Here is a 17,631-nt window from a genome sequence, read left to right on the forward strand (position 1 = left end):
AATGATCTATTCATTCCTAGGCATATTCATGAGTCCTTGCCAGTTCAATGGCTGTTTTATTTTCCCTTTAATGGAACGTTGGCTATATCAGTCCTGTCCTAAGTATTAATAACGGACCGCCTACCCATTGATGATGAGTCATATGTATTACTAACCTGAAGCCTCTTGGTTAGTGTTGCAGTGGCATTACAGAGTGTACTAAACACCTCCTATCATCAGTAGGAGTGGGATGAGTTGTGAATAATCTCTGTAAGTCTTGAAGCTTTAAATGACTGCAGTACATGAAATAAGGAAAGTTATAACTGGTTAACCACTTTTATCCCTTATGCTACAAGTAGATTAGGGAAACTCTACTAGCTAGTTAGTAGGTAAAGTAGTATTTTTAAGAGCTATGTTAATGCATGCAAATAATTATGATTCATTTAAAAAAATGTTTTTACATTTATTGAATTTGACATTATAACATATTTACTCTGTTATGTGTGGTTTCTGAGCAAGCCCCCTTTTCTCTTTTTTTTCTCTCACACACACACACACACACACACACACACATGTATGCACACATGTCCCTAACGGAGCACACGTTTATCAGTAAATAATTTAGGAACACCCTCTTTACGGGTAATATGTTTATAAATCAAACCCTGACGGGATGTTGAAAAAAGTCATTTGCACTCTTGGTGTGGTGGAACTGAATCATCATTAAAGCTCAGCAAGTGTTATCACCCACGAGCAAAACACAGGAATTTATAGAAATGTATATACCAGTGGAGGACAATGTGCAGGCCTGCGTCATCTCCACACATGATTACATTCATAAAGTGTGAGAAGAGTTGATTGATTTAATTATTGTAGGTTTGAATTCGGTGTTTGCATGTTCTGTTTTGATGCCATTTGAGAAACAGAGAATCTGTTGTTTTTCCTGCGAATGAGACAAGTGTACAGTGCTCTGTGCATGCGTTAAGCGCAAGGAAATCGAGCTTCTCTCATAAATGTGCCAAGAAGACTGCTGATGTCAAGATTTATAGTGAATAAGAAGTTACATTTTGGTCTGTTTCTCACCCAAAACCGATCGTATCGCTTAAAAACACTTGCATTGTATGGATGAACACATACATCTTTAAAAAATATCTCTTGTGTTCTGCAGAAAAAAGTCTTAAAAGTTTTAGATGGCATAAGGGTGAGTAAATGATGAAATATATTTTTGGTGTGATCTGTTCCTTTAAATTATGGTAGCATTAAAACAAGTTTATCCAAGTATGTAAAACATTCCTTTTTTAATTACATTCACATTAAAATCAATATGCGACCACTTCTAAATCAAACTCGAAACTTAACCGAGATAGTGGTGAAATTAAATTCACCAGAATCCCTTGGATTTGTTAGAAGGCTTTCTCCATTAGATTTTATCCCAGCTCCCTTAAACTTTTCAAGTCGTTGCTGACCTTGTTTCAAACAGTTTAACCATTTCAATTTAATTTTGCTGTGTTAGGAATGACAGTGGTATTACCTATTCAAGTGTGCTGTTATTCAAATTAAAAAATACATCACGCATATAGGTTTGCTGAAGAGTCACGTAAATAATTATCAAGATGATGCGAACTTTGGGAGGCCTATGCGATTGTCCTTGAAAATAACAATAATAACAAATTATTGTATTTTTTAAAAGTAATTTAAGAAGGAAATTTTTACTTTATTGCAAGGCCTTTGTCAGGGCCGTTTTGGTTGACTACCAACTGTAGTAACGTAATCAAGTTATGTCATCTTTGCCTTTCAAGTCAGTGAAAATGCAAGCTGGTTCAAAATTTTGAGTACCCTCCAAGAACCGGTTCCAACATGAGAACCAGCACCGCTTCATTGGAACATTGAGAATGAGGGTCTCAACAGTACTGTCTGAGCTGTGTTTACCTACGTATTCTCCTCCATCCTCCTTACTTTTTTAACAGATGCGGCATATTATATCCACTATTTACATCTGATGATGAAGAGCTAATTGATTAATTGAAGCCACTCATCTGCAGTTTTTTTAGAGGTCTTGAGCAAGGTTATTTTAGTTTAGCTTTTTAAAATGAGTTTTTATTTTAATACCGTTTTCAAAGTTGCTATAAATTTCAGTTTTGTTTAGTTAGTTTCATGAATGTTTTTGTTTGTTACAGTTTAGTTTTTAGTTTTTTTTTCTATTTCTATTTTTTTCTATTTCTATTTTGATTTTATATATTTTAGTTTCAGTTTTAGTAATAGTAGTTGAGGAATTAACATAACACTTCTAGAGTTATTTACATCTAAAATTAAATCTAAAATTTTTACTCCATCCATCTACACATAGTTACTTATTGCATCTCTCAGCATTACCTTTACATGCTGAGTTACAGTTTGCATTTTTAGCACAGTCATGAATCAATTTGTTCAGTGTTTGGAGTGATGAACTTGGGGTCAAGAGCAGCATTAAATGTTTTGAACGCTGCCGAATCACACAGTCTTGTGGACATAACAGTCTCAACAAAAAAATGTACAAGTGCATTTTCTATATTCATGTGAACTTGTCCAAACCTCAGATCTTTTGAAACGCAAGGTCAGAGTCTGCTCTTCCTTACCGCATCTTTAGCCGTGAATAATTTGTACTCCTTGTGATAGTTGCTTTGCAAATGCACTTTCAGGTTTATGTGATTTTTATTTTTTTCCTTTAATTTCAGCACCACAAATTGTATGATTGGACGGGGCATTCCATTTGCTTTTTCCAGTTTCATAATCAAACTTGAAATAGTCCCACACAGGGCTCTGTATTAGGCAAGTGGTTTTAATGTTGTGGATGATTGTTGGTGCCAGATGGGCTGATTTGAGTATTTCTGTATCTGCTGATCTCCTGGGATTTTCACAAACAACCATCTCTAGAATTTACTCAGAATGGTGCCAAAAACAAAAAACATTCAGTGAGCGGCAGTTCTGTGGACGGAAATGCCTTGTTGATGAGAGAAGTCAACAGAGAATGGCCAGACTGGTTTGAACTGACAAGGTCTACTGTAACTCAGATAACCGCTCTGTACAATTGTGGTGAGAAGAATATCATCTCAGAATGCTATTCTGAGATGCGGGTTGGTGGTGTTTTGGCGGCACAAGGGGACCTACACAATATTAGGCAGGTGGTTTTAATTTTGTGGCTGATCGGTGTATGTATGTGTGTATGTGTGTGTGTGTGTGTGTGTGTGTGTGTGTGTGTATATATATGTGTGTGTATATATATATATATATATATATATATATATATATATATATATATATATATATATATATACTATCTACCAAAATAATGAAAAACTAAAGATAAAATCAAATTTGAAATATTAATATTTGTATATGTACCAAGTCGTGTCTAGAAGGTAATCCCCCCGGTTACCCAAAGTCTCGCAAGAGCCGTGTGTGACGTTCACACATTGTGTTTATTATTTTTATTTGGAGTCCCACAGAAACACTTCACCTACCCCTAAACCTAACCCTTTTTTATGTATTTTTTGACCTCGTAATCTTTAATCAAAATGTAATAACTTAATCTTTCGGTGAAACAACAGATTTCTGGTGACGTATGCAGATCTTCTCCAATCATTTAGTTTGCTTAAACCGCCTAACCCTAACCCTGCCCCTTTCTTATAAATACCACAACCTTGTGTAGAGTTGAACAAAGCATCAATCGCATGTTTGTGAAGATGACAAGGTGTATTTTCGTCTGTTTTCCTTCAAAACTATCGTTCCTTAACCCAAACTTCTGTGGTTACGGGTCAGCTGGCTTGAATATACAACGCAGATTGCGGTTGTGTTTGAGACATTTCACGCCTGAATGGCTGAGGTGATCACTAATGAATACAATGCTTCGGATGCCTCTGGAGTTTATTTATATTTTTTAATGCAGTTATCTTGGTATGCACAGCACGAGTAAGTGTTTTTTTCCCCTTTATATTTAGTATATTGTGGTTCAAAATGTTAAAATGTGGTTCTTTTACTCACTCGTTTTTTCAAAAGCTACATCCTCTTCGTAAGCAAAGACCGTGATGTGCTCATGCATTTATGTTGTCAGTTTGATAATAAATGTGTTGAGATCGCTGCTTAAATATACCGATAACCGGCTCTGACTTGAGCACCACGGTGGTTGGGAAGGTATGTCCACTGCAAACTCGCATTCAGTTCTGCCTCTGTTCTGCTATGCAATGCCCATATTTTCACAGTCCAAACAACAACCAGTGGATAAACTCAAATCCCTGCCCTACATTTTTTTTTCTTGTTCGATAAGCTGTATCACTCTGAAATATTTCACAATACGGAAGTAAAGTCAGTCGCAACTTCCGTTTCATGCCAGCTTTATCTATTCCACTAATGTGGAACCACAAGAAAGACATACAACAAGACATCAAGAAAGTGTCTGTCTTAATTCTGAACAATATTTCTGATGTTTTACTATTTGAAACTCAAACTTCTTTTTGGAAAATGTTTTGCTTTTTTGTCTGTTTTTGCTCTTTCTTTAAAATAAATGCTGCTAGGTTTGATATTTTGTTATATAGTGCAATGACATTCATACATCTAAGTGTGGAGTAAGTGTCCAAATACATTCTTAGGCCACTAGAGGTAACAGGAAATTAAAGCGTATGGTGCTAGTACTACACTGCCTGACTTAAATCACTGTTTGGATTGAAGGCAGTGTTATGATATGGGTTTGCATTAATTGGTCTGGTCTAGGCTCAGCAATGTTATGCGGCAATACAATGAAGTCAGCTGACTATCTGAATGTACTGAATGACCAGGTTATCCCTTCAATTGATTTTTTTCTTCAATGACGACAAGCAAATTCCAGGATAACAATGCCAAGATTCTTCGGGCTCAAATTGTGAAAGAGTGGTTCAGGGAGCTTGAAGAATCATTTTCACACATGAATTGGCCACCACAGAGTCCTGACCTTAACCCCATTGAAAGTCTTTGAGATGTGCTGGAGAAAACTTTACGGAGTGGTTCGACTCTCCTGTCGTCAATACAAGATCTTGGCCAAAAGTTAATGCAGCACTGGACAGAAATACATGTTGTGACATTGCTTAAGGTTGTCGAAACAATTCCCCAACGAATGCGTGCCGTAATCAAAGCTAAAGGCAGTCCAACGAAATATTAGAGTAATATTAGAGTATGCGGTACACGGCCAGGCAGTTATTGAGCTATTGAGTATAACATTATGGAGGAAGCTACTAACACAATTTGCAATTGATATAAAGGCAATATGCCCTAACTCACTGAAGCGAACTGCTACTGATGATGTATAATTTGCATCTGACCCAAAAGTACCATGATAAAAGAGACCTGCAGGGGCAGGAGGGTGGATTCAGATAAAAAAGTCATAGAACAGCCTTAAAGGAATAGTTCATCCAAAAAATTTAAATTCTTACTTACACTAATGTAATCTCAGATATGTGTGACTTTCAACTCTGGGATTGCATAAGGGTGAGTAAATAATGAGAGAATTTTCATTTTTTGGATGAACTATTCCTTTAATTGCTATAAATCCTTTTCAGACATGCATTGGCAAACATGACTGGCCTATTTGTGGATTTGTCTCTGACACATTTTTATGGCCTTTCACCAAGTTAAGACAAATAGCCTCATTTGAGAATCCACCACCCTTATCTAAGGGTCTCCCATTCCATCTGCTATTTGACAACTGCAGATTCTGGACTATGAAATGCTTTTGTGAAATGTCAGCCTCTGCTGCACTGACCTCCTCTTCCTACGTGCCTGTTGCGTAACTTCCCACTCTTGGCTCTTTTCAATCCGCATTCACCACATTTGGAACTGCATGCTCAAAACGATTGGTGTTATTTCCCCAGCAGTATGTTTGGCTTTTAAATGGGAGGTTTAGCAAGTCCAGTTATTCCAATGCCAAAAGAGTTGGTTATATTTCTGAGGGAGAGATTTTCAGTTTTTATTTCCTCTTCTAAGTGTCCAAGTGCAAGATGTTATATATCAGCATTTGCTTTTGGGTATCTAAATGTGCATTTTCCTCAGAACCCAGTCATTTTTCCTTTATTATACATATATAATCAGCAGGATTTCAGTATAGTTCTGACTGAACATGATGTATCCGCTGAGATTATCCTTATTTTCAGTTTCCTGAACTCATGAAATCATAGATCAGTGTGATTAACCTTTACAAACTGCTAAATCACAAAACATTTCTTAGTTTATTTAAGCTCTGATAATGGCAAGGTATTTATTATCTTAAAGCTAAAGTCTGTAATCTTTTTCAATTAAAATACTTTCTCCTATCCCAGACTAATATGCAGAGACAATTATGATTAAGCCATTTGTTGTTTGATTTCCACAGTAGGTGTAGGCTAAACACTAAAGCTTTGTGGTTCTTATTAAAACTTTACTCTCTTTGTTGGAGCATACCGACCAGCCCGACACAGTATCATTGGCACGATGAGGTGGGTGTTCAGGAAACCTGTATGAAAACAGAACCTATTTTTGCAGTTCTGTTTAGTAATGCTAGTGGTGCAGGAATCAGCATAATTGGCTTGATGGGGAGAGTGTTCAGGAAACCTGTTTGAAAACAGAATCTATTTTTGCAGTTTTGTTTAGTAACGCTAGTGACGCAGGAATCAGTTTTACCATCTTACTTTGACAACATCTCCACTGATCCAAACAGTTTTTTGTGAATAGTTACAATGGAAAATCGCATTAGTTACTCTGCAGTGGAATTCTTAAGGGTAATATTAGCATCCCTGGGTGTGCCCTGTTTGCAATTACAGTTGCAAGAAAAAGTTTGTGTACCCTTTGGAATTAACATGATTTCTGCATTGATTACTCATAAAATGTGGTGTGATTTTCTTAAGCCCGGTTCACACTGTACGATTTTTTTCTGTCCTTTACGATTGCAACATGTCAGACTGTGACCCCAGTATAGATGCCAAGATAGACTGTGCAACATGTCAGACTGTACGATATACTGTACTTATTTTAGTACTTTACACATGATTTAATGTGTTGACTGGGCCTTAGTCATCAGTCCACGTCACATTGTCTCATCTGCAGATGTGATTGCGTCATCAGATGTTGTGTTTCTATTAATTCTTTATTAGTTGGGCATCGTAGGAGTAGACACACTTCAGAACTTTGTTGGAGGCTAAAGATAATTCTAAGGGCAATTAATCGGCCGTCTGTGAGCATGTCACACTAAATGATGTATGACCGATTTTGTCCTACAACAACAGAAATCCCTTAGGATTCCTGAAATTTTCACGGCTGAATCGTAGCGAAAATCGTACAGTGTGAACCGGGCTTTAGTCACAATTATAGACAAACACAATCTGACTTTTCAGGTCATGCCACATCATCTCAATCGGGTTAAGGTCAGAACTCTGACTGGGCCATTCCAAAACACAAATCTTCTTTTTTAGCCTTTCTTTAGTTGATTTACCTGTGTGCTTTGGATCATTGTCTTGTTGCATCACCCAACCTCTCTTAAAGGTGCTGCAAGTGATCTTTTAAATGGAATGACAGAAAATATCCCTATCAGATATGTCAGGTATCAATTAAATAGGTACCATGAACTGTCACACCTCTCCTAGGCTTAGTAACCAGGGGATAAAAGATGTCCGTGGGTCTCTTTCAGATCGTTTGTTTAGCCAATCAGAAGATTTGGTGTCTGTCAATCATTGTGCGTGTTCATATGGCAGCCCATATATGCACGCATAAGTGCCGGTACAGTGTCCTGTTTCACTAGAACCTTCAGGGTCAGTCTGAGTGAAATGCTCATGGGGACCCATCGACCTCCACGGCTAATTCAACGGCTGGTCTTGTGGAAGTTCCAGAATGGATAAACTCACAAGTCATGGACTGCTGCCCCGACATTCCACTGTAAAATGTTCCTCAATGATTGCATGGCGTCCAGGCCCTTAGGCAGCAAAGCAGCACCAAACCATGTTGGTTCCTCCAATGTTTCACAGTTGGGATGAGGTTTTAGTGTTGGTATTAGAGCCCGACCAATATGGGATTTTTGAGACCGATTTTAGAGAGGGAAAATACACCGATTACCGATATGGTGGCCGATATATTTAATTTTTGAGCTGGAATGAAAACAGACCTTTTCTATGTGGATTTTTCACCAATTTTTCACCGATTTTGCACCGATATGACTATGCAAAGGTACTCAGAAGGCTGCTTTCTTAAATATTTTTATCAAAGAATATTTTACATTATTTTTATACATTGTCAACAAATTCTAGAAATGAACACTGAGAAAATAAAGAATAAATAAAAATACAATAAATCAGTATTACTGTTTAGTATCAGTCAATTGCTGACCATTTAAATAATAAATAAAAATAAAACAAATAGCCAAATAAACATCAGTACTGCTTAGTATCAGTCAAATGCTGAACATTAAAATAAAGAATAAATAAAATTAAAATAAATAGCTAAATAAACATCAGTATTACTTTTTAGTATCAGTCAAATGCTGACTATATTAATACTGCTGAGTCAAGATAAACAGATAAGCAGCGGTGTTACACCGTATTCTGTTATACAAGTTCAGGGGAAACTTTCAATGGTGGAAAACCAGACTTCTAAATATAAAATTTTATAAATGCAATTACTGGAATTGTTCGGTTGAAGGGGGTACCAAACTGTGAATCCTGAACAAAACAGTTTAGTGAATACATATTTACACATTAGCTTCCACTCATCTGACAACAATGAAAGTAGCTACGTGATTAGCTAGTTAGCCATAAGCTCGTTATCACGGTGAGTAAAACATGGACGTTGTTTATTTTACTTTCCAGCATTGTGTCGCACCAACTAGTTAAGAACATAGCATGAAATCAACACTCATCAGAAACAATCCACCACCGCACCGTTGTCAGCTGAGCTGCAAAAAGATGCTCTGATGTTTACCTTTGAATCTGCTACATTACTGACTGAACTGACAAAATATAGCTGGCTAACATGGCAAACAGATGTGATCAATATGAGTGACATGGTTGTCAGGGACAAGGTTAATGTTATATTAGTTATATTGAATTGGGAAAATGATGGGGTCATTGTTTATTAAGTTTCCAGTATGTATTTTACAAACTAGTTAACTTACCTAGACGCAGCTCAACTCCACCCTGTTTGCAGAGCCACTGTCAGTTCAGCTCTGTAAACAATGGAGTCAGAGCACGCTCTGCTTGACAAACTACATAATGACACCAATCCTAAAGCATTGTTTTCGGCATTATATGTTCTGAAAAAAGTTTTCATATCGGCGCATATCGGTAAAAAATACGCAGATACACCGATATGTAATGATGTATGATAACATCGGCCGACCGATATATCGGTCGGGCACTAGTTGGTATGCAGTGCCCTTTTTCCTCCACACATAGCGTTGTGAATTTTTGCCAAAAAATTCAACTTTTGTTTCATCTGTCAACAAAATATTTTTTCCAGAAGCATTGTGGAACATCCAGGTGCCTTGGGCAAACTTAAGATATGCCACAATGTATTTTTTGGACAGCAGTGGTTTCCAGTGATTTCTTTCCATTCTTCCTGTTCAGTGTTTTTCTGATAGTGGACAATGAACAAAGACTTTCGCAGTTTGTAGAGTTTAAGTAGAGGTCTTTTGCTGTTACTCTTGGGTTCTTTCTCACCTCTTTCAGCATTGCCCATTGTAGTCTTGGAGTAACCTTTGCAGGACGCCCGCTCCTAGGGAGAGTAGCAACTGTCTTGAATTTTCTCCATTTGTAGACAATATGTCTTAACGTGGATTGATGAACACACAGGTCTTAATCAGTGCTTTTGTAGTCTTTTCCAGCTTTGTGCATCTAAAAATGCATCTTCTAACTGTTACGTCCCTCCCCGTCTAGGGTTGGGAAGGGGGTAACATAGGAAATAATAAGAATGGAAAAATGTATAAAAATAAACGTAACAGGCAGCTAAAAAGGTATCCTCTTTTGTCCCAGCGCTGTCACAAAGATCACTCAAATCTCAAATCAATCAAAAATAATATTTATTTACAAGTTCACACATGAAAAAGGAAACTTCAAAAGGTTTCAGGAGGGAACCAGGCCAAAACAACAAACATAAAGTTCTTCTGACTTTGTTTTAGGGAGTACTTTCTAATCGTTACATATAAAATTAAAATAAACAAAAAACTTTCTTACTCCCTCTCTAAACCAAGCACAGGAGAAAACATGGTCGATAACAAATATGGCGTCCTCCCTACTGCTTCCAGAAGAACAAAAAAATAAAATACAAAAAAAAATAATAAACAATGAACTAAGGATTCTCTATGAGTATCAGTATCTTAAAATGTGAAACAAAGAATTAACACTTTTGCACAATTGCATCAACTTTAACTGTAACAGGTTTCACGCAACCTTGACCCACTTTCTTACCAAGGTATGTTACCACAGCTTTAGCAAACTCACACTTGGCCAGATTAAGGGTTAGGTGAGTTTTATTCAATCTGTCAAACAGCCTTTCTAAATTACAAATGTGGTCTTACCATTCACTAGAATAAACCACAGTCATCCAAGTAAGCTTCACAATTAGGTAACCCTGACAAAACTTTTTGCATGAGTCTCTGGAATGTCGCTGGGGCATTTTGCATCTCAAACGCCATGCAATTGTACTGCAGGAAGTTGTCAGGGGTTAAAAAGGCAGAGATTTCACATGCACGAAGTTAGCGGGACTTGCCAATAACCTTTTAGTAAGTCTAATTTAGTGACAAACTTGGAAGCGCCGACTCTATCCACACAATCTTCCATACGCGGTAAGGGAAAAGAATCAGGCTTTGTAATGCTGTTTACCTTCCGATAGTATGTACAAAAATGAAAGGAAGCATCCGATTTTGGGACCAGCAAGCAAGGAGAACTCCAGGGACTTTGACTGGGTGCAGCCAGCCCATTTTGAAGCAGATAATCTACCTCAGCCTTCATAATCTCCCGCTTTGTAGGGTTTACTCTGTACGGGTGCTGTTTGATAGGAACAGAGTTACCAACATCAATGTAATGTGACAACACTGACATTCTTCCAGGAACATCAGAAAACAGGGTGGGATGTTTTTGTAACAACTTTACAATATCCTCATGCTGATTCTTAGGCAAATATGACAAATGTGCATCTATATTACCAAGTATAGTTGAATTGTTCAACCGCACACCAGTGGATTGAGGTTCAGTCAGCATCATCACATCCTCATCAGAAATGTAGGCAGGAACGACTGTAACACAGGGTTTACACTGTGATAGAGAAGGCAGAGAGTTATTGGGTTCCTCACGTGTAACATATGGCTTTAACATATTAACGTGACAAACTCTCTTCTTACATCTGTGATCAGGCGTATCCACAACATAATCTGTGTCACTTATGGCACTTTTCCACTGCACGTTACGGTTCGACTCGACTCTGCTCGCTTTACTTTTCTGAGCTTGCTTTTCCACTGCAGTTTAGTGCCGCCTCAACGTGGGTGGGATTATAGGATGATCGTCATAGTTTCGACGCCTCTACTGCCGTGACATCATCTTAAACGCAACACAAACATTACTGACCATAAACAATAACACGACCGCTAGCTGTTAGCTACTAGCTCATTGTGCTGCATAAAGCAGTTGTTGCATGGTCATTTTACAGTTAAAATGTGTTAAAGTGTTACAGTTAAATTGGCCTGGTTCTTTTAGAAGCAAGCTTTCCAGTAGCTGGTCAACTAAATAAAGTGAAGCTTTCAAGCAGAATATAGAGTTAACGTAACAAAACGTACCATCCTCCATCGTGGACTCCAACAACGCCGTGGCCGAGTCCAGGGCACTCTTCCTCCCATTGCTCGCCGGTCTGTTGCCATAGATAGCGTCCATTTGGTTGAACCACTTCCACTTTCTTCTGTTTGAACCACTCCGGCTGTTGTGGTCCTTGATGGTTCTGTAGTCACTTAAGTTTTTTTTTTAACTTTTCTCTACACTGTGGTAGGTCCGATGGTAGCCGTGTGTGGCCAACAGTTGAGACACTTTCTGAAAGACTTTTTCGTTTCACGTCGTTTCGTTCGTCGTTAACGAGAGGAACGTCTGCATCTTGTTTATTGACCACGGCGTGGTTTTGCGCACAGCCATTTCTTTTTACAATTCGAAAGTCGCGTGAACAAATGATATTGCTGTTGCTAACTTTAAAACTAGTGGGTTGATGTCCCATGATGTCCCATGTCGCAAATCCAGTGATGCTGGTAGTGATGATTCTCTCTGACCAATCAGTGATCTGCAGGGTTTTGATGTCACATTTAGTATCAGCTCATTTAGTAGGGTTTTCCGGCATTGAAAATGTCTACAAAATTCAGCAAATTAAATTACATCATCATTGACGCAAATTCATCTTGCGTTCGGCGCTTCAAAAGCTCAAAATATGCTTCTCATCTGACATGCACATCTGTGTTTCACGTGAGTGTCGCGCATGCTATCTCTGGAGCACGCAAGTGCACAAGAGTCCGGCAGGCTTCCCGATTTGTGCTTCAGATATAGGAGAGCGCAGAGTGATATCAGACCAAAAAACGTATGTGACCCATTTGAATTCTACAGTTTTTTTTTTGTTTTTTATCTTTTAAAGCTATATGGACGAAGTTAAACATCTCAAACGGCTAGACAGCCCAACACTTTAACCACTACTGATGAGGAAAACAGCTTCAACACCGTGTCATGCGCCAAAATAAAGAGTTTCTAACTGAGCTAAACATCATCATCCTTACTAAGATTCTGAGTGATGCTGGATGTTAGGAAACAAACTGGCCATGTTTGCCTTCAGATATTCATATATTCTCCTATAGAGAGAACTTAAATCTTTAGGAGCCTTTAAGTGTTTATTTTTGTTGGACTTTTTAATTTTTTGTTTGCTTATGTATTATTTTCTTTGTTGCATTGCTCTGAGAAGACATTGAGTTTCTTGAGGAAAGTCAGTTGCTTTGTTTGTGCACATTTCCATCATTGTGAATGCTCCATAAGGGTTCACTGAATTCTTGTAGACACTGGCAACTGTCTTGCCTTTGAGAAGCTGTCATAAGTCTTGAGCCAGTTTTGGCTCTGAGAAGATTAGCAGGTGCTGCTGCTAGCATGGTACATGCTAACCCACAAGACACAGGGTATAGCTTGTGCCTCCATGTGCTAGACAGCCTGTAAGGTTCATAGACTCGTGAGACAGTGGCTGGGACAGTCTATTAGTCAGCAACACAGTCTGTCTGTCATGTGTGTTTTTTAAAGTCTGTTTGTGGTTATACTGGGCATATTCACAATTAGACATGTTTACCAGTGTTTGTGCAACACAAAAGGCTTTCTGGTCAGCATAAGACTAAGGAACATTGAACCTAAACAGCTTCTTCTGAACTTCCAAGTTGAATAAAACCACATGTACTCATTAAGAGCTAGGTTTAGGTCCTCAATAATAAGCTAAAGAAACCACAGATTTTAAGGAGAGGTTTATTAATACCATTGGCATTATAAACTTTTGATGGTAGCCTATATATTTCAGGAAACTCCATAGTTTGCACACATATCTCCCTAATTTAGCGATATTTACCTATAATACAGTCAGATTTAGACAATGGATTTTCTACACTGATTGTTTAGAAAAGCCTTCTTAATTCTCTGGTATGGATTTAAATATGATAAAATGTCTTACACAGCATACTACACTCTGGCCATGTACATTGACTGCAGCTTAATATGGGTTTCACTCCTGTTTTAGTACTTAATCCCGTTCAGTAGTTTTTGCACAGAGTTTGGTAATTTATGTGGCATAACACATGCTACAACCCAGTTCACTCCTGAAAAATACAGGTAAAGTCAACCTTATTTAGATTAAAAGTGTAGTATGTACAAAACAAAACTGAACAAGTAGTTGTAAATGACATAGTTAAAAGCAAGTCTGAGGTATGCCTCTTTTCCTGGTTCAATGCAAGAAAATAAGAAATGGAGATATATATGTCTTATTCTCATTTTAAAAAAAATAAAAATTGGGTTCTAATACAAAAACAATGGTTTCTTGCCTTGTTCAGTTTTGTTCTGCCATTGCAATGTGAAGAACACAACAGACACTCTTCATCTGTTTTCTAATCACTATGTGGCTCACGCGACACTCGTGAAAGCAGGCTTCAGACGTACCTCACAGGTGCGTGTTTTAGATGAGAAGCATATTTAGCACTTACAGTATAAAGCGCCGAATGCGAGATTAATTAAATCTAATCATTAGATTTGCTTTGGTGGCCCAAATTTAGCTTTATATCAATGCAGGAAAAACCCTAAACTGTCAAAGTGATGGAAAGCATTTTATTTGTCCATAGTAATTTTTTTTATTTTTTTTGCTAAAAGACAGTTATCATAGTATGATGTAAAAAGCAAGTAAGTTCTATTTGGCGTGGGTAAAGCTGGGGTCACACTAGCAGACTCAATTAAACAAATAAACTATGGTTTATTGGGAGGTGGGAGATTTGTAGAATTTTGTTTATGATGGAAATTCTGAAGTATTCTGTGAAAATCTGGGGAGGTAACTTAAGATCTACCACATCAGCTGAGGGCAGGGGAGGTTAGTCATCTCTGAGCATGTTTGTGCATGTTTGTAAATCTACGTGCTACAGAGCTATTCAGCAGAAGTTTTCTGAAATGCCTGGATCCAGCTGAAAAGTCTGTCGTACTCGACACCTCAGCCAAGTTTACATTCCATGTTTCCATCTGCCGTCATCTGCCTCCTCCCTCACAACCACTCGTCCTCTATCTTTCCTTCTTTGACACCAGAAAGACTTTATACTTTTTCAGGTTGGAACAAGTTTTGCATGCTTTTTCAGCATTGCCTGTTCTTTGGGACAGACAGCGTGTTCTTTGCATACCTTATGACATGTAGTGATAATGACATGCTATGTTGAAGTTGATGGTATCACCACATCCAAAGGTGTAGCCTAAAGTATGAAAGTTAAAAAAGGTTGAGAGTTTTGGTGTTGTTAAAAGTTTTATTCTGTTAAAACATTTTAGCTGTGGGGGCCTGGGTGGCTCAGTGAGTATAGATGCTGACTACCACCCCTGGAGTCGTGAGTTCGAATCCAGGGCATACTGAGTGACTCCAGCCATGTCTCCTAAGCTACTAAATTGGCCCGGTTGCTAAGGAGGGTAGAGTCACATGGGGTAACCTCCTCGTGGTCACGATTAGTGATTCTCGCTCTCAGTGGGGGCGTGGTAAGTTGTGCGTGGAGCGTGGAGAATAGCATGAGCCTCCAAATGCGGAGTCTCCGCAGTGTCATGCACGACGAGCCACGTGATAAGATGCGTGGATTGTCGGTCTCAGAAGCGGAGGCAACTGAAACTTGTCCTCCGCCACCTGGATTGAGGTGAGTAACCGCCACCACAAGGGCCTACTAAGTAGTGGGAAATGGGCATTCCAAATTGGCAGAAAAGGGGATAAAATAAAAACAAAAACAAAAAAATATTTTAGCTGCTATGAGCAAAGACAAAATGTGATATGTTGCTCAAAAGCATTCTCAACTTGGGAAATGAACACAAATATGCAAGTATGTAAAATCAATTTCATACATTGTTGCGTTCTGAAATGTGCCAAAGCGCAATTCATAAAACATCACGTGGCCGCAAGGGGTGCTATAGAAGTCTCCCTTTACATTCAGTTTTCTCTTATCAACTACTTTCACTTAGTGATACTGATTTTGATTCAGTAGAAAAGCATTTGTACAAAGCCTTTCTTTCTACTTTTTTTTTTTTTAATGTTTTAACCTGAAATAGTGACATACTGGATTATGGGTGATTTAAGCCATCTCAAGGGAAGCTTGTGAAAGTGGGAAGGGTTTGGACTGATTATTTTAGTGTTGGTTATTTTTAATGTGTGGCTAACGCTGCTGAAGTTATTAGTGGAATCATACGCATTCACCTCTGCATCTGAGGACTTGACAGGAGGTGTCGCTTCAGTGACTCACTGTGTGTCACCCTGTATACACACACACACACACACACACACACACACACACACACACACACACACACACACACACACTCACTCACTCTCAGTTATAAAGCTACTCTAATCCAGCGAGTGGGGATTTCTACATTATATCAAGGACCCTTAATCGCTATGAGTAAAAAAGGACTTTTTCGATTTAAACTTAATAAAATTAAAATTTCCTGTTTCCTTTATATAATTATAGTCACACTATTAGTCATACTTTAAACTTCATGTATTTAAGAATATATGCAGGAAGGAATAGTTTACTCAAAAATGTATTATTAATATAATGAATACAGACAACTTAAATGTACTTAACTTCAATGTTCTTTGCTAATTCTAATTTGTAACGGGTGTTTTTAGAGCTATCCAGGGCAAATTATTTATTTTTGACAGGCCTAACCTCTCTTGGGCCCAAATACTGTATATTTAATTCATAATTTAAATGTATGTTTGGGTGTACAACCATTACAATATAGTTGACCATTTGAAGATAACGTGTAAATGAATGGGCAGACCTGTAAACTGACACCTACTGTACCTGTAATAAAATTGTCTGTGGCTTCTCTTATAAAACAGTAATTTTATTGTAGTAAACTCCACACATACTTCACTCCAAAAGTATTGTTTAACATAAAACATGTTGAAGATTAGTGGACAGGTGGTCAATTAATTAAGTGATTAAGTGTTTCTTCACAAAAGCATTGTATTCGGCACACTGAAGCATCTCCTTCATTGACATCCATTCAAAAAGAACAGGCTCTGCTGCTGTGTGGTTTGTTGCCTGTATGGCTGCGTGTTACATATACAGTTGAATTTGCGCTTACTTCCCCATGTGTGTGTGTGTGTGTGTGTGTGTGTGTGTGTGTATAAAGCATTTAGGCACTGAAGACACAAGTTTGGTAAGTTTAAAAATTGGAATTGTCCCGCATTCATCCATTATGCAGGTCTTCAGCTGCACAATTGTACGGGGTCTTCGTTGTCGTATTGTGCACTTAATAATTCACCACACATTCTCAATTGGAGATGGTCAGGACTGCAGGCAGGCCAATCTAGCACCCGCACTCTCTGCTTATTCGGCCAGTATGTGGTTTGAAGTTGTCCTGCTAAAAATTCAGGGACGTCCCTGGAAAAGACTGTGCTGGATGGCAGTTTATGCTGCTCCAAAATTTGTACATATCTGTCTGCATTAATGGTGCCCTCACAGATGTGCGAGTTACCCATGTCATGGGTACCAGGGCACTGACACACCCCCGGCCCATACAGACACTGGCTTTTAGACCTGACGCTGATAAAAGCGTGGATGGTCCTTTTCCTCTTTAACCCGGAGAACACGACGGCTGTGTTTTTCAAAAACTATTTGAAATGTGGACTCATCGGACCAAAAAAACATGGTTCCACTGTTCTACTTTCCATCTAAGTTGAGACTGAGCCCAGAGAAGTCGGCAGTGCTTCTGGACAGTGTTGATGTTGGGCTTCTGCTTTGCATAGTAAAGTCTTAACTTGCATTTGTGGATGCAGTGGCAAATGGTGTTGACTAACATAGATTTACTAAAGTCAAGTCATTTTTATTTGTAAAGCACTTTTCACAACACACACTGTTTTAAAGCAGCTTTACTGAAAATCATGCTTTAA

The 17,631-nt window shown here is 38.3% G+C and overlaps 1 protein-coding gene across 5 annotated transcripts in view; it reads left to right on the forward strand.

The window, feature by feature from the left end:
- The window catches only part of LOC127425954 (POC1 centriolar protein homolog A-like), a 127,157-nt gene that overhangs the window by 13,954 nt on the left and 95,572 nt on the right, over positions 1–17,631 (forward strand). The gene's annotated exons all lie outside the window — the stretch shown is intronic.

Source organism: Myxocyprinus asiaticus, chromosome 35, assembly GCF_019703515.2.
Source record: "Myxocyprinus asiaticus isolate MX2 ecotype Aquarium Trade chromosome 35, UBuf_Myxa_2, whole genome shotgun sequence".
Lineage (NCBI taxonomy): Eukaryota > Metazoa > Chordata > Actinopteri > Cypriniformes > Catostomidae > Myxocyprinus > Myxocyprinus asiaticus.